Raw genomic sequence first — 22206 nt, 5'->3', positions numbered from 1 at the left:
ATTTCAACAACATTCAACATCCTTCTATCAAGCATTTATCAATTTCATTCATCCATTTAGGGCTTGGAAGACATTGAAGAACAATAGGAGATTACCGACTGAAGATTGGCTTGTACTCCTCCCTTGGGGGTTGGGTATGATTTCATGTTGTTTTCATGTCTTTGCATAAGCTTCAATATATCCTTTATTCATGCTTTAGATCACTTTGCATCTTGATTTAGAGCATTTACATTATCATTTACAAGCAATTAGGGTTTACTTTCTAGGTTGCTCTAGTTTGCTTTCTTGCATTTAAGGACCTTGCACACACACTAGGTCTGCACACACAATACATTTTACAATACAACTTGGCTATTCGTGGAGGTGGAAATCACCGAAGTGGGGGTTTGACTAAGGAAAAACCCTATATAGCCACCCACACACCTTTTCAGATATAAGTGCAGGTTTCGGGACTCGGACGACGCCGCAAGTTGCAGATCCGGGAGAAGCAGACAGAGACAGAATAACACACCAAGTTTCAGCCCAGAAGACCAGGACAGGGGCGTGGAGCGCCCTGGTCCTGCTAGGACAGGGGCGTTGGGCGCCCTGGTCCCTGGGACAGGGGCGCTGGGTGCCCTGGTCCTCCTGACAGACAACATTTTCAGCATTTTTGACATCTTTTCCAGAGTGCAAAAACAACAGTTTCCGGAGCAGTTTCAGGGGCAGAATCAGGACAGTGGCGCCTGCGCCCCCGTCCTGAACATTTTCACTCAGATTTTAACTCTGGGTACACATTTGCATTCTTGCTTTGTCCTTGTGTTTACAGCTTTCCATTGTTTAAGTTCAATTCTACAATCTTGTTATTAGTTCATACTTGCACTTTGGGTTAGGGATTGAACTTGCATCATTTTATCTTTCAATTACAACAAAGGAATAGAAATCCTAATAGGTAGCCCGTGGCTCTCTCTTCCACAAAAAGAAGTAGCCAATTGTGTGATACCTCTAGGCTCTTTCGTATTCCACAAGTGTGTGGTTGAAAGTGAGATTAGGGCATGTTTTCTTAGTGTCACTTATTCCCCCACACATTTTTGGTGAACCCGACATGAACTCCAATCTTCTCTAATTCTGATTTATGTTTTCAAATTTGAGTGTTTATGCTATTTACAAGTTTTAATTTCTTGCAAGATTCAAAAAATTTGGAGGAAATTTTTGCTAAAACCCTAATTTTTCAATTCAAAGTTGAACTTGTGGATAGCTTAATTGGGATCAATAATTTCAAATCTGATTTAGGAACTCATTTGAATCATAAATTTCATTTTCTAAATCTACATTCTAAGTGCTTGCATTGGTTGAAATTAAACATTTTCTTCTATTTTTGCATGTGTTATCATTTGAAAGAGGAAAATTGTTGTCATGATGCATTCATTTCATAGATGTGATAATGGGTTGGCTTCCCTTGTTTCAATTTTTCCTTCTCCTAAAGAACCTCCCCCCATCTATAACAACATTTTAGTGTCTAAAAGAGTTGCTACCAATCCCTTTGAGACTCTCCCATGCTCTAAGGATGAAGACTTTAAGAGTGATCTTGACAACTCTCCTAAAATGTGCCCTTCCTATTTAGCTATCCTAGAGGAAGAGAATGATATCATAAACACCTTTATTAATGTTACTTCACCTTCCCTACATGATGCCTCTCTAAGTGAAAAGGTATTGATGGACATTGAATTATTTTCTCCTAAAGTTGGTCCTTCCAATGGGGGCATGTTAGTGCAACAAGAGGTTATGAACACTTCTTTCAAAGATCTCCTTCCTAAGCATGAATCTTTGGAGAAATATGTTCATGTTCCTCCTAAAAAACACTCCCTTCATGAGGATCCTTTTGTGCAAGAAGATGACATGATCCCTACATTTCCTAGTGATGGTATTTCCTTTTCCAACAAAATTCCCACTAGAGATGATGAATTAATGATAAATGCTTACCCTTCTCCTAAAGTTTGTCTTACCCATAAGCATCCCTTAGAGAAAGAAGATGAAATAATAAGAAATTTCCTTAATTCTCTCTCCCCTAAAGATCATATTGAACATATTTTGAGGAAAGAGGATGAGTTTAACACATCTATTGATGCTCTCCCTTCTAAGGATGAGGAATTCATAAACAATGTTATCTCCTCTCCCGAAATTGACAATACTTCAAACATTCCTTTCAACAACCTCACTATTTGGGATGAACCATTAGAAGAAGGTATAGATTATTCTCTACCCCTAGCTAAAGGGGATGAAATCAAGATTGGAAACTCCCTTGATAGTTTCTCCCCTTCCTTGAATCTCAATTATTCTCCCTCTAAAAATAAAGCATCTCCCTCTCCTCAACTTGGTTCTACTCATAAGGATACCCTAGTTCAAAACAAGATGGTTAACATCTCTTTCAAAGATCTCCATCTCAAAAGTGAGACTTTAGAGAGTAATGTTGATCCTTCTCCTAGAGAGTTTATTCCCCATGTAGATCCTTTGATGATAGAGGATGATATGACCTTTCCTAGAATTACTTTTCCTACTAGAACATCAATGCCTACCCCTTGTCTCTCTCCTAAAATTGATTTAATCCGTGATAAGATTTTAGTGCAAGAGAAGACTATCAATAATTCTTCCAACACTTTTGTTCATTCGTCTAAACCATCCTCAATCAATTTGATACATGTGAATGAGACACTTAACAAACCTCTCTTCACTGTCCAAGGTGCTTGTCCTTCTCAAAATTCTCAACCTTTAAATAAGCCTATCTTAGTGGTTCAAGGTGGTTATGATTCTTTTTGCACTCCTAAGAAACCTATTATTACTATGCAAGGAGGTTACTCTACTAAGAGCCCTTATGAGTATGCTAAGCAATTGACTAGAGAGAGTTATCATGCGGTTGCTCATACCTATAACACAAGAAACAATAGGCAACCTAATCCTCCTCCAGTTATTCCAACTTCACTTCCTCCTTCCCAACCTATTCTTCCTCAAGCTCCTCGTATTTCACAAGTTCTTGGTAAGGAATATGATCTCATAGAACAACTTAAAGCTACCCCTGCTAAGATATCCCTATGGGATTTGATTCAAACTTCTTCCGCTCATCATGGAATGTTACAAGATGCCTTGAAAGATTTGAATGTTCCTCCACCTAATACATCTAGTAATATAGTATCTTTGGTTAACTCTGTGATGAATCCTAAAGCTCAAATTGTGTTTACCCAAGATGAGTTGCCTACTAGTGAAATTCAACAACAATATGATCCCTTGATGATTGTGGTTATCATAAATGACACTGCTATAAGATGAACACTGGTAGATAATGGCTCTGGCCTTAATGTGTGTAGCATTAATCTATTGCATAAGATGAATGTGGATACATCCCTTATTGAGCCTGACTCTCATCCCATTCGAGGCTTTGATAATGTGGCTAAGTCTTCATTAGGTATTATCACCTTACCCGTCATAGTGGGACCTGTTACTTTGCCTACTCCTATCCATGTTATGTCGAGAAATATAACATACAACTTGTTATTAGGGAGACCTTGGATTCACAGTATGCAAGCTGTCCCCTCTACATTGCATAGACAAGTTAAATTTATTTATAACAATAAGACATATACCTTGATAGGTGATACTAATCTTCAGGCTTGTTTGCAAACATCTACTTCCAAAGGGAGTTCTTCTAAGCCTTCCTCTTCTAGTGATGACTCATTAAACAAGATACCTATGGATGAATCATCACCCTCTGATAATCAAAATTCTTTGGATGAGTCTAAAGCTCCTGAAGAAGATCCTTCTCGACTTGAATCTACACATGAAAAGGCTTTTGATCCTGAGTAGGTTCTCGCAGAAGACGATTGGGGATCTCTTGATTTTAATCCCACCTTTGTAGGTGAGTATAGGGTTCCTCCTAGAGAGCTTAAACTTAAAAAGAAGGAAGAAACTAGAGATCAATTTGTCTTACATGAACCTATGAGCAATAATTTTGTGGCTGCTTCTCAAACTTCTTCTCCTCACACCTCTAATTATGAAGAGTTTGATTCTTTGTCTTATGAAAAACCTCCTTCTCTTCCTGAAATGGCTGATCGTTATGGTCGTGGTTTTCGCATTTTTGCTAAGAATGGGTATCATGGAAATGGTTGTGGTGCTCATGAACAAGGGATAAAAGTTCCTCTAGAGACTAATTTTCACAATTATGCCTTTGGACTCGGCTATAATCCCTGCAAACGTACCAAAGCATCTAAAAGACCATCTCTCAATGTGAATGCTATATTTAGTAGTGATGATGATCTCACTTCAACTAAATCATCTTCTTCTTCTATCAACTCTCATTCCCCTCATAAGGAAATCTTGGCGATGAACAAATCTCTTTATGAATCCCCTCAAATTTCTAAATCCACTTATGAATCTTTATCTCCTATTCATCATAAAGTCCTTTCCCCCAGGGACAAGGCTCTAATAAATTACACTCATTCCTCTTCTAAGATTTCTTGTGACTTTTCTTCCTCAATTTTATACATGTTTTTGATCTCACTTATAGTTGAGCATTTAGCATGTCATATTCAAATACCTCATTCAATCTATCATGTCTTTAAATAACATTAATGGCTGTTATGTTGCTCATCATTATGTGACATTGGTAGCTCATTTACTGGGGGCTCATTGTCATTCATGATGGTACAATTTCAAGTGCAATCATATTTTTGAAGCAACATAATAGCCTAATCTTCTATGTTATCTCTTGTTCCTATAGGGGACAAGAGTGATTTCATATATCTCTTCTTTTGCTTATGTCCAAATCTCTCCTTAGAAGATTGTGTAAGTCCTTCTCATCGAGGCAATGATCTTTCCTTATTTTTATCTAAGGATCCACTTTTTTCCTATTTCGTGGATGGTGTGAACTTTATTATTTGATGTTATTCCTTGTATGCATTTGTTGTTGTTTGTTCAAGGATTCTCTCTTACAAGAGGTGTAAGTCCTTGATTACAACCTCTTTTGCACTTGGTAAAATACATCTATAATGAATTCACTCTCCCAATTGGGTTAAAAGGAGCGTCATCCTTCATTAAGAATCACTTTCACCTTGCAAAAGAAGAAAGTATTGCATTCTTATTCTCTTCTTTGTCTTATTCTAGAAGATGTTATATTTGTCTAAGACAGTTCCTCTCAGAGATAGGTATCTTTTGTACAAAGATCTCTTCTCCTCTAAGGATCTCCTTTACACATACTACAAGATGTCCCTTTTCAACTATCTTATCCTTGCTTAAAGAGTGCAAAACCCTATTGCTTGGATCTATGACATTGTTGCATTTTTGGGGTATCTTCTTTTGTGATGAAGGTAGGTATCCTTGTTCTACTTTGCTTATGACATAAAACATTACACTTTTTGAGAAATGAGTCATTCTCGGAACCAGAGCACAGACTCTTAGAGCGAGATGTCTCCATTTTTTGCAAGCTGATTATTCTCGGAACCAGAGCACAGACTCTTAGAGCGAGATGTCATGCTTTTGTACTATACATATACAGGTTGTAGCATACTCAGGCATAGACTCCTATGAGATGCTTCTAACCTCCCTTACACACACATGCACGAGGTTGAGTGGAACTAGCGGCATAAGGCTAGACTTTCTCACTCTCCTCCCTTACATGGATCACCTAGACAGACTCTAGGGGCTAATTTTCCATGTCCTTTTTCCCATGGATCACCTAGACAAGATCTAGGGGCGAGAAGTCCATGTTTTCTCTCTCACTATTCTTCTCATGGATCACCAATGCGTGTATTCATGCTTTTTTTCCTTTCTTTTCTTCTCTTTGCATTTTGTTTCCATTTACATCCTTCATCTTGTGTTAGAGAACTCTCAAATCCTCACACTCTTTGTTGTGTTGGAATTGAGATTTAGTCCTCTTTCTTACCAAATTATTCTCCATTAGTTTTTGATCTCATATCAAAATCTTCTTGTGAGCGTCGTAAATTGTACGCACTTGCTAGGGTGGTACAATTTCACACCTAGTTTAGCACCCGCCTTGGCACATTTTTCATTTTGCATTGCATTTCCCCTTTAGCACTTAATTAATTAAATTAATTAGGTCTAAGGTCCTATTTTATCATCTCCCCTTTCATTAAAGTGTGCCCTTTTCATTTTATTCCTCCTATACATCATTTAATCAAAAACCCTAATTAGATCCTATTTCAAACTTGGGGGCTTGGTTTCGGGGGTCAAAACATCTCGAAATCACCTGTAACTTCGGGATTCTCTCTAAAATCATCATATCCGACGGCCCTGAAAATTTGGTGAAAAGTTGTCGGGACCGTGGCGCCCGGAGTGCAACATGGTCCCGGACATTTTTCCCGAAATTTTAGGAGCGCGATCCAATCATAAAATAAAGCTTAACCCCAAGAAATTGGCGGGATATTCAATCTCTAGGTCGGCCAAAATATGAATTTACGACCTAGGGTTTCATACATAAGAGCTCTCTTTCCTCATTTGAAGGGATCTGAATTTTGGCTTTCAGGGACCTTCTAGGTAGCGAAAGAGCAGATCTTTGAAGATTTCAACAACATTCAACATCCTTCTATCAAGCATTTATCAATTTCATTCATCCATTTAGGGCTTGGAAGACATTGAAGAACAATAGGAGATTACCGACTGAAGATTGGCTTGTACTCCTCCCTTGGGGGTTGGGTATGATTTTATGTTGTTTTCATGTCTTTGCATAAGCTTCAATATATCCTTTATTCATGCTTTAGATCACTTTGCATCTTGATTTAGAGCATTTACATTATCATTTACAAGCAATTAGGGTTTACTTTCTAGGTTGCTCTAGTTTGCTTTCTTGCATTTAAGGACCTTGCACACACACTAGGTCTGCACACACAATACATTTTACAATACAACTTGGCTATTCGTGGAGGTGGAAATCACCAAAGCGGGGGTTTGACTAAGGCAAAACCCTATATAGCCGCCCACACACCTTTTCAGATATAAGTGCAGGTTTTGGGACTCGGACGACGCCGCAAGTTGCAGATCCGGGAGAAGCAGACAAAGACAGAATAACACACCAAGTTTCAGCCCAGAAGACCAGGACAGGGGCGTGGAGCACCCTGGTCCTGCCAGGACAGGGGCGCTGGGCACCCTGGTCCTCCTGACAGACAACATTTTCAGCATTTTTGACAGCTTTTCTAGAGTGCAAAAACAGCAGTTTCCGGAGCAGTTTCAGGGGCAGAATCAGGACAGTGGCGCCCGCGCCCCTGTCCCAAACATTTTCACTCAGATTTTAACTCCGGGTACACATTTGCATTCTTGCTTTGTCCTTGTGTTTACAGCTTTCCATTGTTTAAGTTCAATTCTGCAATCTTGTTATTAGTTCATACTTGCACTTTGGGTTAGGGATTGAACTTGCATCATTTTATCTTTCAATTACAACAAAGGAATAGAAATCCTAATAGGTAGCCCATGGCTCTCTCTTCCAAAAAAAGAAGTAGCCAATTGTGTGATACCTCTAGGCTCTTTCGTATTCCACAAGTGTGTGGTTGAAAGTGAGATTAGGGCATGTTTGCTTAGTGTCACTTTTTCCCCCACACAACACCGTTCTAGACATTGACATATATATTGAAAACTTTGATAACTCAATCACTACCCTAAATACTCTTGAAACATCTCAACCTGATGACCCCTTACCTCTAATCCACCCCGAACTTATTGATTGGGAAAATGAAGGACATAATGCCATTGATACCTTTCCGAATGACCATGCCATATGCATACATCTTAATGCAATCGAACCCATAACTTCCACCAGGAATTTCAGCAACACATCTTCCAGTCAAGTGGGTGCCAAATCTCCTAGTCACAAAAGGGAAAATAAAGAAAATAATATCAAGTCTAATGCTGAAAACCATTTCTTGGCAACATTAGATCAGGAAAAAGTAAAAAGAAAGGACACATCTAACGATGAAAACCTCCTCAAGGCACCAGAAGATGGGAGATTTGACACTTTACCTGAGTACTATCAAGAAAGGTCATCAATTTTGATCAAACCAACATAAGCAGTTAACATTGGGACAACAGAGCAACCAAAGATCCTACATCCATCGACTTCTCCGTCAGAAGAAGAAAGGAAAGAATATATGGAATTCTTTAAGCGATGGCAAATCAATTTTTCCTAGTCATATGCAGACATGCCAGGATTGGATCTAGAGCTTATTATGCATCACTTAAATGTCAATCCAAGAGCCAAACCAGTCAAACAAAAATTAAGAAAGATGCATCCACATATTGCTCTCCTAGTTAAAGTAGAACTAAAAAAATTACTGGATGTAGGATTCATCAGACCTATAGCATATCCTCAATGAGTATCAAACATCGTTCCTATTTCAAAGCCAAACAAAAGTATCAGAGTATGCACAGACTTCAGAGATCTTAATAATGCATGTCCAAAGGATGACTTTCCTTTGCCTAACATTGACATCATTGTAGATTTAACAACTGGACACTCCATGCTTTCTCTAATGGATGGTTTCTCCAAATACAATCAGATTAAAATAACACCTAAAGATCAAGAAAAGACACCTTTCACATGTCCGTGGGGTACTTTTTGCTGGAACGTCATTCCTTTTGGACTAAAGAATGCAGGTGCCACATATCAGAGAGCTATGACAATGATATTCCATGACATGATGTATATATTCATGGAAGACTATGTGGATGACATCTTGGAAAAATTATACAACAGAGAATAACATATAGAGATACTGGAAAAGATCTTTGACCGGCTAGAACAGTACAAGATACAACTAAATCCTAAGAAATGTGCCTTTGGTGTCACTTTAGGAAAGCTATTGGGATACCTTATTTCAGCTAGAGGTATCGAAGTAGATCCAGCTAAGGTCAAAGCAATCATGGAAATGACATCTCCCAAGAATATAAGTCAACTTAGATCACTACAAGGAAGAATCCAGTCAATCAGAAGATTTGTTGCTCAACTAGAAGATAAATTTCAACCATTTACTCATCTATTACATAAAATTGTTCATTTCAAGTGGGACCATCAATGTGAGGATGCATTCAACAAGATCAAGGCATATCTCATGCAACCACCCGTTCTAATGTCACCAATTCTAGACAATCCATTATTGCTCTATGTATCGACCACTGAAGTATCATTAGGAGTTTTGCTCGCACAATAGGATAATGAAGGAAAAGAGTAGGCCATCTACTACATTAGCAAAACACTAGTGGGATGCGAGCTCAACTATTCCCCAATAGAAAAAGTATGCTTGGTGGTAGTTTTTGCTTCTCAAAAATTAAGACACTATCTATTATCTCACTCCATCAAGTTGATAGCTAAAATTGATCCATTGAAGTATTTGCTCAGCAAGGCAACATTGACAGGACGACTAGAAAAATGGATCATGATCCGAAGTGAGTTTGATGTTAAGTATGTAGACAGAAAAGCTATCAAGGGACAAGTCATTGCAGACCAACTAGCTGAGGCACCGCTTCAAGATGATCATCCTTTGCAAATTGAATTTCCCAATGCTAATATCCTAATAGTCACCACAAAAACATGGAAATTATACTTTGATGGTTCATATACACAATAAGGATCAGGAGCAGGTATTCTATTCATCACACCACAAGGCCATACAATTCCGAAAGCATACAAATTAAGCTTCCCATGCACCAACAACACGACAAAATATGAAGCTTTGGTTATAGGTATCAAAATGGTTGTAGAATGGAACATTACACAACTTTAGGTCTTTGGAGATCTCAGCTTGTCATCAATCAAATCAATGATGACTATCAAACAAAAGATGACAAACACATGCCTTACAAAAAGATGGTGGATGATTTCAAGAAATATTTTGCTGAAATCACTTTTGAACAAATTCCAAGAAATGATAAGAAAGTAGCAGATGCCATGGCAACACATGCTTCTCTATTACAAACACAGGAAAATCAAGAGCGTTATGAATTCTTGGTTGAAGAGTTGTTTTACCCTTCTCATAATTGTCTTGATTCGTAAACCATTTGTCAACTTATTGGACATGATTCCTCCCGCTATGGCCAAAATTACACATACCTGAAAGATAACATCTTACCTCCTGACTTATCAAAAAATCAAAAGAGAAACTTTATTCACCAATCCTCCCATTATACTCTTGTCGCGGATACCCTATTTAAACAAGGTCTAGATGGTACTCTTTTAAGATGTCTCGAACAAGAAGAATCTGAGAAGGCCTTAAATGAAGTCCATAACGACATTTGTGGAACTCATTAAAGTGGTCTTACCCTTTCGAAAAAACTTATACACTTGGGCTATTCTTTGCCGACTATGGAACAAGATTCTTTTCAGATAGGTAGAACATGCAAACAATGTCAGATCCATGGGAATTTGATTCATGCACCGACACAAGAACTTCATGCTTTGGCAACATCTTGGCCTTTCTGTCAATGGGGTTTTAATCTAGTAGGAAAAATAAATCCTTCTTCATCTAATGGTCACAAATTCATCCTTGTAGCTACAAAATATTTCACAAAATGGATCAAGGTAGTACCTCTCACAAATTTCATAGGAAAACAAATTGTTGCATTTATCTTGAACTACATCATCTGTTGCTATGGAATACCAATGACCATTATCACTGATAATGGGCAACCATTCAAAAAACAAAATGTACAAGAGCTATGTGAGAAGTTCAAGATCCAACATAGATTCTCCACACCCTATCATCCACAGGGGAATGGGCAGGAAGAAGCATCTAACAAAACTATTATGAAAAATCCTTAAAAAGACAGTGAACGATGTTGGGAAAGATTGGCATATTCAACTAAACCCTTCTCTTTGGGCCTACTACACCAGTATCCGCACACCGATGGGTGCCACACCTTTCTCTCTTGTATATGGATCAAAAGCCATATTGCCAATCAAAGTAGAGATACCCTCTCTACGTGTATCACTAAAAGGTCCTATTACAGATGAAGAACAATGAGTATCTAGACTGCAGGAGTTAGAATTGATCCATGAATGAAGACAAAATGCCTTCGATCATTTAAAGGTATATCAACAAAGAATATGCTGAATATATAATCATAAGGTCAAGCCATGAATCTTTCAAGTTGGAGAACTAGTACTAAAGGAAAATCCATGAAATCAGTCAGATCGAGAAAAGAAAGGAAAATTTGAACCAAATTGGTTAGGTCCGTTTGTGGTCACAACAATATTTAGGTCAGAAGCATATCAACTATCAACACAAGACAGGGATCAGCTTGAGGAACCCATCAATAGCATGCATCTGAAGAAGTTTTATGTCTGAAAAATCCAAAAACAATGAAAAAGCAGAAAAATTCAAAAATAGTGAAAAAACATAAAATCCAAAAACAACAAAAAAGCAGAAAATACAAAAACAGTGAAAAACAATGAAAAAATAAAATAAAAAATCAAATATGAGAAAAAGTGCAATAAAAATAGATGGTGAAAACCTGGCAAGCAGGCGCTATCTGTTAGCTAGCTCTTCCATCTATTGGTTCATGCATCCTTCCACTTGCATTCTTTTCCTTCAACACTATTCATATCCATCATAAAGCCTTTGTACATACGCATGCATCCTAGGTGATTTCTCGTCATGGTTTGGATCATTGACTATATCATAATAAAGTTTTGTTTCTAGGCTAGGGGCAAAATCTTGAACCTGGCTAGGGGCAAAAAGTTTTGATAATTTTGAGCTTAATCAAATAGGTAGAACAACAGTCAATCAACACTTGTTAAGTGAAAAATTGAGATACACCCAACATTGAATATAAGACCACATTGTCAACCATTAAATATCATATATCAATCTAAACATGACAAAACACATATCAATGGATGATATATCTCGTGATTTTAGCACTTTGGCAATAATGGTTCAACTATTTTATTTTGATTTTCTCTATCATGATTTCTGAGTAACTCCAAGATGTCTTTGACCAGAGGAATGAGGAAGGAACATGATTTTTTTCTTGTCTACTATCTATAATTTAATCATTCATATGTGAAAATTTATCTCAGGACATGATCATCGGAGCATCATGGAAGATATTTTGGACTTGCATATAGAAATGGTTAATACTGCCTATTTTACGCAAGAAACAGTAAGGTCATCTTGGTTCAATTATACCTCGACGCTTGTGCTAACTTGCAATATCAAAACCCAGGAAAGTAGTGCTTAGGTCATCATGGTTAAATTATACCATTTATGTTTGCACTCACTTCCCACATTTTAAAGGCTCAATGATGAAACAAAGCAATGACTCCATGACCAGTCCAATCACTGCATTGCATTTCTTTTTTTTGCATTTGTATTTTAAAGTAGATTTGCATTTCATTCTGCATGGGATCACAATGCTCATATTTTCCAAGGGCAAAGACTAACATGGTGTTATCTCTCTTATTACGTGATTGAGTACATTGGACAATAACAAAAATAATCATATCATTCATTTTGCATGATAAGATAGTTCATCTCATGTAATCATTACATACCAAGGCATCACTCAAAACATCAAATCATTCATTCATTTAGTAAGATCATTGCATGGCATTTATCTAATCTCAAATCATATAAAATAGCACCATTACATTGCATTGCATCCATCTCATATTAACATGCATGAGAAAATTATAAAAATATCATAAACATAGAAAGCATTGCATTGCACATGCATCACATAGCAATTATAAACATCACCATACATATTTGCATTTGCATACATCATGTAAATACTACATCATCATGTATCCATCATATAGAATTCATAAGCATATAGAAATTAAAGCATACATCACACATACATCATGAAAGTAGCTACACAACATAATGATATATCAAATAGAATGCATCCATCATCTCATAGGTCATTTAGAGTGAATAAGATCGACTGCATATCATATCATCAAAACAAGATCAATATCCAAGGTACAATGATATCACAAAATATATGAGATACACCACAAATATACATCACAAGAATCATCAATATCTCATCACAAAAAGGTGTGTACATAAATGGATCAATATCCCATATCAGTGCGACCTCTAAGACGTGGAGCGAAACTCTGTCCTGATGCGACAGGTAGAGTAACACCAGCTAGTACCCCTGTACCTGAGTCCCCACATGGGGGAGCTCTTTGAAGTGGCCTTATCACTCCTTGACTCTCAGTTTGGCTATGTCTCAACCTCCTACTCAATTGTGAAAATCCTGGAGCCCTTTGATCAAGATGAACAACAATAAAATATAAGGTCCTATAATACTCAGCCTCTCGGATCCCTTGTCACATCATCTTTAGGGAAGTCTTCCCTAAAATAGACTCTCCTGACAACTGTACCTATGCCTCGACCTGCCAACACCTATCCCTAGTTGCATCTCTCTCGACTAGGAGAGAAGCCATCTAAGTCTCTAGCTGGGCCATCTGAAAGTCCCTCTCTACTAGTTGACTCTCTAGCTGCTAAAACCAAACCTGTAAATCCATAATCTGAGCCTGTTGCTGATGAGATGACATCCTAATGAGGATCCATCGAGGTGCCTCTACCTGTGGCTGCTAAGCCCATGATATTGTCATAGTTACCTGCTCAACCGGGGGAAACTCCTACTTTGGAACTTGATGCCCTTGATCCCCTAGACCTGATCTCCTGCATTTGACTATCTGAGCCATCCAATCTGTATATACATCTTTGATAGATCTAGAACTGCTAGCTCCTGGTGTGCCTACCGCTGCCACTACCATTGCTCGACCATCTCCCCCATCCCCCCATCATCATCCCCTCCATCATCATCTCTAGCACCATGATCTCCTGATCTCCTCCATATCCATCTCCATCTCTGCTATCATCTCTACCTCCACCTCTGCCCCCCACCATCCCTCCGTCGTCTAGGAGCTCTACGTCATAGCCTCTCATCATCCTCATCTAAGACTGGCTCTGGCTCATCCGGATGTGTCAGCCTTGGAAACATGTGTACAATACAATGCACGACGTACTCATGTGTCATCCCACTATCCATCACACCTGGAAGATAATCCCAATCAAGTGGCCCCAATGATGTATACTCGGCACAAAGTAGCCACATCCAATCTTCGGTGAGCATAATGAGCTATACCCTATGGTATCCCTTGTATCCTGCCATACTATCTCAACACCCTCATACAAAGGAATCGCTCGATGACCTAGGGTGTCGATCCAATCAGATATCGCATCATGAATATATATGGTATCTCCAATGCATCCTTGAGCCAAATCTCGCAATCCCTTTATGGCCTCCATATCATAGTATCCAGATCATCCAAGGTCCATCGCCAGTACTCCAATTTTCCCAGCTTTTGCTAGACAATGATACCGGGATACCCATCAGCATAAGGCCTGCCTACAGGTCTCTCTGTATCAACCAATGGTCGTGTGATAGGTAAATGCTCCCAGGCCCATATCTGAAGCATGGTCAACCCTGCTAATAACACAGTTGATCCCTGGTACACAACTCAGTGCAGTTCATGATACAAGTGCGCCAACATACATGACCCCCATGCAAATAGGGTCCCCTCTATCACCATCTGCTCAAGCAGATGACCCCATCCAATAGATAATCCCTTTGACTTGTGATCAGGACAAAGGAAACCTCCAATAAATCCTGTAAGCATAGTTAGTAATGTGGCATATCCTAGCTCTAGCATCTCCTGCCATGCAATATTGTATCCACCTATCTCATCATCCTCAAACACTCAACAAAGTGCATCTGTCCCACCCCACTCGCTAAGATCATAATATACTAGATTGCCCATCACAGGGATGTGCAAAATCTGGTAGACATCTTCGTGTGTCACATTTATCTCTCCCGTTGGCAAATGAAAAGTATTATGCTCGCTATGCCAGCACTCTGCTAAAGCTGTCAGTAATCCCTGATTTATCAAAGACCGGGGCATGTCAAGAAGGGAAGATAAACCACACCTGCTAATGTGGTCTCGCTCTGCCTGGCTAAGGTGGGGTATCAACATCCATGTCTTCGGGAAATGCTCTCAAGACTGAAGAATGATAAAGTGCTCCTGCAATCAAATCATCTCATCATATCAGTTTCTTGATTTATCTATCTATCTATCAAATCAATCTATCTATTGGTCTATTTTGCTCAATTGAAATTTTTATCAAATCTTGTTGGGCCCCTATCAATGACGCTCATCTATCATGAGGTCATTATCAATCTTATCTCATCTCACGCATGCATCGAGATAATCAGAACTGATCATCAAATTTATCAATTAGGAGCGTCTAATTTTATCAATTAGATAGCTAATCAAATCTTACCCTATCAAAAATCAAATCAAATTAACAACAAAGTCAACCAATCGACAAATCAAATCATTTTCTCAAAATCAGCCAAATTAAAATAGTCGAAAAATCAAATCAAATCATCAAAACCTCATTGACAAAAATTAAAAAATTGAAAAATTTCAAAAATCGCCAAAATCGAAAAATTTCAAAAATCGCCAAATCTCAAAAATAAAAAAATCGCCAAATCTCAAAAATAAAAAAATCGCCAAATCTCAAAAATTGAAAAATCGCCAAAAATCAAATCAAAATTGAAAAAAATAAAATAAAAAAAAGCCAAGTCCCCGCGGTGGTGCCCGAAGCGCCGCCCGTGACACTCGTGGCGCCTGTGGTGGCACCAAAGGCACTGCTCGTAGCGTTGAAGGCATCAGCGGTGCCAATGATGCCAACGGTGGCGACCGCCGCCAGGGCACCTTCACCCTTCCTCCCCCCCAAAAATGCAAAAAACACGCAAAACAAAAAAACGAAGGGATTTAAAAAAAAAATTGATGTATTTTTTTTTTTTTAAATGCATACATAAATAATTTTTTTTGGGATTCAAATTGGAAAATTTTTAAAAATTTGAAAAAACCCATTTCATAAATCGAAAAACCCATCTCAAAAATATAATTTTTTTCTCAACCCATCTGGCAAAAACGCTAAAAACTAATTTTTTATGCAAACAGCAAAATTTTTCAAAAATCAACTAAAAATTAACAAAGTCGAGTTTTCTCGAAGTACGCACTGGTGGACCGTATGCCGGAGGATGCTCATATCACCGAACTCACTCGAACCTATACTGGTGGTACAGGATCGCCATTTCCTTCCTCCAGAGCAAATTTTTCTCAAACTTTAGTGCACAAATGAGGAGTGGTAAAAGGAATTCACCTTTTTAAACTCATAATGGGACATTTAAGTAGGATTTTTATTCCACTGATTTTTAATCATCTAATCAACTAATCATCTTGACAGAGCAACATTTTGAAATTTCTTATCAGGAAATGAATTGGATTGACTCTAAAAATCTCTAAAAATCTAAAAATTGAAAAAAAATCTTGAGTTGTAGGTCATTTCTCAAGAGTTGAGTAGCTACTTGATCATGATTGACTATGAAGATGATATGAAATGCATGATTTAAGAAACTAGATTAACATAATTGATGATTAATCCAAAATCTAATTATTAAATAATTGAAATTCAAATTGCCTATAGTAATGATGCCTAAATTGATATGAGATGGGATCCTTATTGCTCCAAAATGGGGGATATTTATAGGAATTCCAAGGCCAAAGCTGAGGTGGCAGGAATCGACGATCCAGATCTGATCTGAAGATATCAAGGGCCAAGGTTGAGGAAGTTGGAGAAGAGGTTGGAGGAAGGGACACTTGTCATCTCTGTGGTGACAAGTGTCAAGGAGCCTTGCTCATGAGAGGGCAAGTGTCCAAGGGATGAGACATGTGGCAAAAGTGCCATGTGTCTCAAGGAGAGAATATCCACACCATGGGAGGTTAGGATAAGGAGGTTAGAATGTGCAAGATAAGATAGGGTTAGTTAGACCCAGGATTAGGTGGAATGGGTTAAGTTAGGGGATGGTTAGGTTAGGTGGTTAAAAGTTAGGAGCCATGTGCTCATTTGAATTTAGAAGTTCAAATAATTGGAAAAATGGTAATTAATCTCAATAAACTTGAGTTTGTTAATCTTAATTAGGGATTAGAAGAATTGATTAATATGGGGAGACATTAATTAATTTAGAATTAATTAATCAAAGGGGGATATGAAATGAACTATATAAATAAATCATTTAGATTTATTTACTAGTATATGAATAGAGAAATTAATTAAATTGCGTGTGAATTCAATTAATTGGGAAGGGGAATTAATCAAATAATTGCATATTTAGTTAACTATCTTCAGACCATTTTTAGGTGTATACAATGACTATTCAAGAATGACATGAGTAACTTTCCTACAAGATAAATCACAAGCATTTGACATATTCAAGATCTTCCGGAAGATGGTAGAAAATGAAAGTGGGTGCAAATTGAAATGCCTAAGATCCAACTGGGGTGGAGAGATCACATCAAATGAGTTTGAAGATTAATCTGAAAGACATGGAATCAGAAGACAATATTCAGCTCCCAGGACATCATATCAAAATAGTGTGGTAGAAAGGAAGAACAAGATAGTCAAGGAGATGGCTAGAACCATGTTAAATGAGGCAAGTTTGCCGGATATGTATTAGAAGGAAGCGGTTCATACTGCAACATATACCTTGAACCGGGTTCAACTAAGAACAAACAAAAAAAGGACACCTTATGAGTTGTTGTATGATAGGAAACCATCAGTCAATTACTTCAAGGTATTTGGAAGCAAATATTTTATCAAGAGAGACATGGATGATTTAGGTATTTTTTATTCCAGGAGTGATGAAGGGATCTTCCTTGGTTACTCAACTAATAGTAAGGCCTACAAATGCTACAACAAAAGACTTAGAAGAGCCATTGAAAGTGTGCATGTAAGATTTGATGAGGATATGCATAAAGGAAGACAAGCACAGATGAACCGGTATGAAGATTCCTGTGATGAAGGTGAAGAAGTTCAGTTAGAAATTGAATTGGAAGAAGCATCCAATAAGCTCCCTAACTAGTACGTGTAGAAAAACTCCTCGGAAGAGAAGATTTTAGGTAATAAGAGTGATGGTGTGAAAACTAGAAGAAGACTTGCTCAGAATGATGAACAAGTCAATTTCTGCCTCGTGATTGAAATGGAACCTAAGACATTCAATGAGGACAACAAAAGTAAAAAATGGATGGATGCCATGCAAGAAGAGTTGCAACAAATTGAGAAGAACAAAACTTGGGAATTAGTCCCTAGACCGAAAGACAAGAACATCATTGGCACCAAATGGGTCTTTCAGAACAAGATGAATGAATAAGGTAAAATTGTTAGGCACAAATCTAGACTTGTGTGCAAGGGTTACTATCAAGTAGAGGGAATTGCTTTTGAAGAAATATTTGCACTGATAGCTAGACTAGAAGCAATTAGAATTTTTCTAGGTTTTTCAACCTACAAGGGTTATTAGGTATATCAAATGGATGTAAAATATGCCTTCCTCAATGGAAATTTTGAAGAAGAAGTGTACATGGAGAAACCATAAGGGTTTCTGTTACATGATGATGAAACCTTTGTGTGCCAGTTGAAGAAAGCCTTGTATGGTTTAAAGAAGGCTCCTAGAGCATGATATTAAATGTTAGATAAGTACCTAAAGGAGCAAGGACTTAAAAAGGGGAGTGCTGCTAGAAATCTATAAATCAAGGTAGATGGAAACCACATGATCATTGTGGTTGTGTACATATACGACATCATTTTTGGAGGCAACAAGGACACTTTGTGCAAAGATTTTGTTGATCAGATACAGTCAGAGTTTGAGATGTCAATACTTGGAGAGTTGACATTCTTTATTGGTTTGTAGATATCATAGCTAGATAAGGGAATCTTCATCTCACAAACCAAGTATGTAAAGGATATGCTAAAGAATTTTCAAATGGAGGACTGCAAACCGGTGAGTACCCCCATGGTGACTGAAAGTAAACTGAGCAAGAATGATGAGCCACTAGTAGTGGATCAGACCTTGTATAGATCCATGATAGGCAGGATATACTGTAGGCAATTTGTATGGTGGCTATATTTCAAGCAACACCTAAGAAGACACATATGAATGTAGTTAGCAAAATTTTTAGGTACTTGCAAGGGACACTATATTACGGATTATGGTACCCTAAACAAGGGGAATTTATCTTGGAAGCATATACTAATGTTGATTGGGCAGGTTGCATTGATGACTGGAAGAGCACAAGTGGTGGTGCATTCTTCCTAGGTGACCGATTAGTCTCATGGCATAGCAAGAAGCAGGATTCGGTCTCCCTATCCACTGTTGAAGCAGAATATATTGTTGCTGCCACATGCTGCTCTCAGGTGATTTGGATGAAGCAAACCCTCAAAGAAATATAGGTGGATATCTCTGATCTTATTCCCATATGGTGTGACAATTCAAGTGGCATCAACATATCAAAGAACCTAGTGATGCATTCAAAGACAAAACATATAGCCATCAAGTATCATTTTCTCAGAGAGAAGGTTGAAGGAAAAGAAGTCGTAATGGAATATGTTCTTATAGAAGAACAAGTGGCAAACATCTTCACCAAACCATTACCGGTAAGCACTTTTGAGTACTTAAGACATAAGTTGGGAGTTGTGTCACCTACCTCATGCACTTAAGTTTGGAAGGAGATCTATGGTTCAGGGGGAATTCATTGTAAAATCGCCTATCTCTTGGACCATATGCTGGACACAGGGGGAGATCAAGTGTTTATGATGCAGTACCGACATGATTGAACTTTTGGGTGTACTAGAAGCACAAACTACAGAAGGAGGAAATTGTTGTAGGAATACCCAAGAGAATTTCATGATTATGGTCATAGGGGGAGAATACACTATATAATTGGTGGAGAATGAATTGGATGGAAGGATGTCCTGACCCTTTGTCATTGTATCAAAGGGGGAGAAATCTACCAGTGTGAAGACTTGCAGTGAGTTGACATCAATGCCAAAGGACTTGCAGTGAGTTGACATCAATGCCAAAGGGGGAGATTGTTGGAATTAGGTTGTCATTGATGTCAACCGGTATGGCATGGTCACCAGTGAGTAAGTAGTGGTGATTGGTATGGGTGAAGTAAGAAATGATGTCAACCAGTATGAAGGATGGAGTGTGTAAAGTAGACAAAAAAGTATGCTTCCAATACACATTGAAGTGCAACATCTACTGGTAGAGTAGGTCCACTGGTAAGGAAAGGCAAAGCAAGCAAGCAAGCAAAGAAGAACAGAGGGATGTGAACTGGTATACAAAGAGAAGTTTAATGCTACCGGTAAATGGACTTAGTAGATGGACCAACATGTTTGAAGGAAGGCCAAGTTGATCCGTTGATAGAGAAGAGGTCAGTAGGTATGAAGGTCCACCGGTGAAGTTAGGTTATACTGACAAGGTGTGTGGAACCGATAGTGAGTCTTGGTCAACAAAAGATGTCAAACTGAATTTGTAGTCTGAATAGAGGTGGATGTCGACAAGGATGACAAGTGGACACTAGGTGGCAAGTACGCAGAGGTCGGTGAAGTATTCATCGACCTAGTAGTCTGACGAGTAGGTCGACATTAATGAAGAACCCACAAATCATGGGACGATGAGAGGATGTTGCAGCTTGAGGAAGACAAAGTGGAAAGGTGATCAAACTAACCTTGCAGAATGATTTGATCCTTGTACTTGTTGGGTGAAGGAAACAACTGAGCCATTAATGACGATTGACAAAGAAACGCAAAAAAGCATGTCATAGACATCTAAAAATAGAAAACACACATTGGAAAGTGAGGTGTTGGCGGTGCGGTTTGATGTGGTGCAAATTGCCATTCTTGAAAAGAAGATCAAATCAGATCTGATACGGATTGAGTTGGTGAAGGAAAACCCTAAGACACCACCGTTTGAATGTTTCTTTTAGCGATAACGCTCACAGATAAATATATGAACTCTAGACTGAGATTGATTGATGCTAGATGGGAGTTGTGAGAGAAAAGAGAGTCTGATGAAGAAGAAAGACTATCTGCATAAGAGTTCTTTCACTGAGAATCAAAGTGTGTGTTAGTAGGTTGAACCAATGAGAGGTTCTAACTGGTAGAGATAGAGTAACCGGTAAACTGTTATAGTCTTAATAGTCAAGCATGCTGATAGGTATTTAAAGGTTAGGAAGGCATCCAAGTGTGATACTATGTAGGGTGAGGTTTTGAGAAAGAGAAGAGAGACAAAGAGAAATTGATAAGAGATCAGAGAGCAATTTGATAATCGACAGAAGAAGGATCGATAAAACAGAGGAAGTTAATAATCGACAGACATGCATTAATCAGGTGTTGCATAAATCATTTGCAACTAGGTACTCTTATTGCATTAAAATTGTATTTCATTATATTACACCAAGTTGGTGCTTGGTGTAGGGGTTGGTGATCCTTGGGTTGGTGCCCTAAATCATTGTAGTATGTTATTTCATTGTGAGGCTAGATTGGAGCAGTAGACTCCAACAATATTTCTCATCGAGGTTTTTACAATATTGGGTTTTCCTCATACATCTGGTATTGTGGGTTATGCATTTGTGTGTTTGCCTCTTTTGACATCCTCTCATATCTTACCAGTTTGATTGTTTAGTCTTTAGGTTGTTAACCAGTACTCAAAGCCTAGTTTAAAGTGAAAATATTTTAGGAACCATTGACTCACCCCCCTCTCAGTGGTACATTGTGTTCAACATGATTTTGGTGAAAACCATAATCAATTGGTGTCAATGTGTTATACTGATGGTTTCCCTCAGTATCTACATGCAAATACCTTTGTGATCTTGATGAAAGTCAAAATCCCCTGGTGCTTGTTTGGGCGTAAAAACCTACATTCTACAGGTTGGGATATCTCTTAAATGAGCTTGCCATTGCATGTATAACCACCAGATTTACCTCAAAAGTACCTCCACTACGAACCAAATGTGTTTCTAGTTGCCAAAAAACCTTCTACTTGTTGACTCAGGTGTTGTGATATGAACATTCCAAAGAATCCCCTTATGTATCCTTCAACTTGAGATAGTAAATTTCTCAGGATTTTCAAATTCTCAAAAATTCAATGCTTGGCATGCCCAAGAAGTGTGTGTCGTGGAGTGGAGCCAATGCTGCCAATATTTTATCTATTCGTCTGAATGTGGTATTTCAAGCAAGGGGATTCAACAAGAATTGTCATTTGACTATCCTAAGTAGTACATGACTATCAATGCATTTATATTACTTG

Source organism: Cryptomeria japonica, chromosome 1, assembly GCF_030272615.1.
Source record: "Cryptomeria japonica chromosome 1, Sugi_1.0, whole genome shotgun sequence".
NCBI classification, from domain to species: Eukaryota; Viridiplantae; Streptophyta; class Pinopsida; order Cupressales; family Cupressaceae; genus Cryptomeria; species Cryptomeria japonica.
This window is presented reverse-complemented; position numbering follows the sequence as displayed.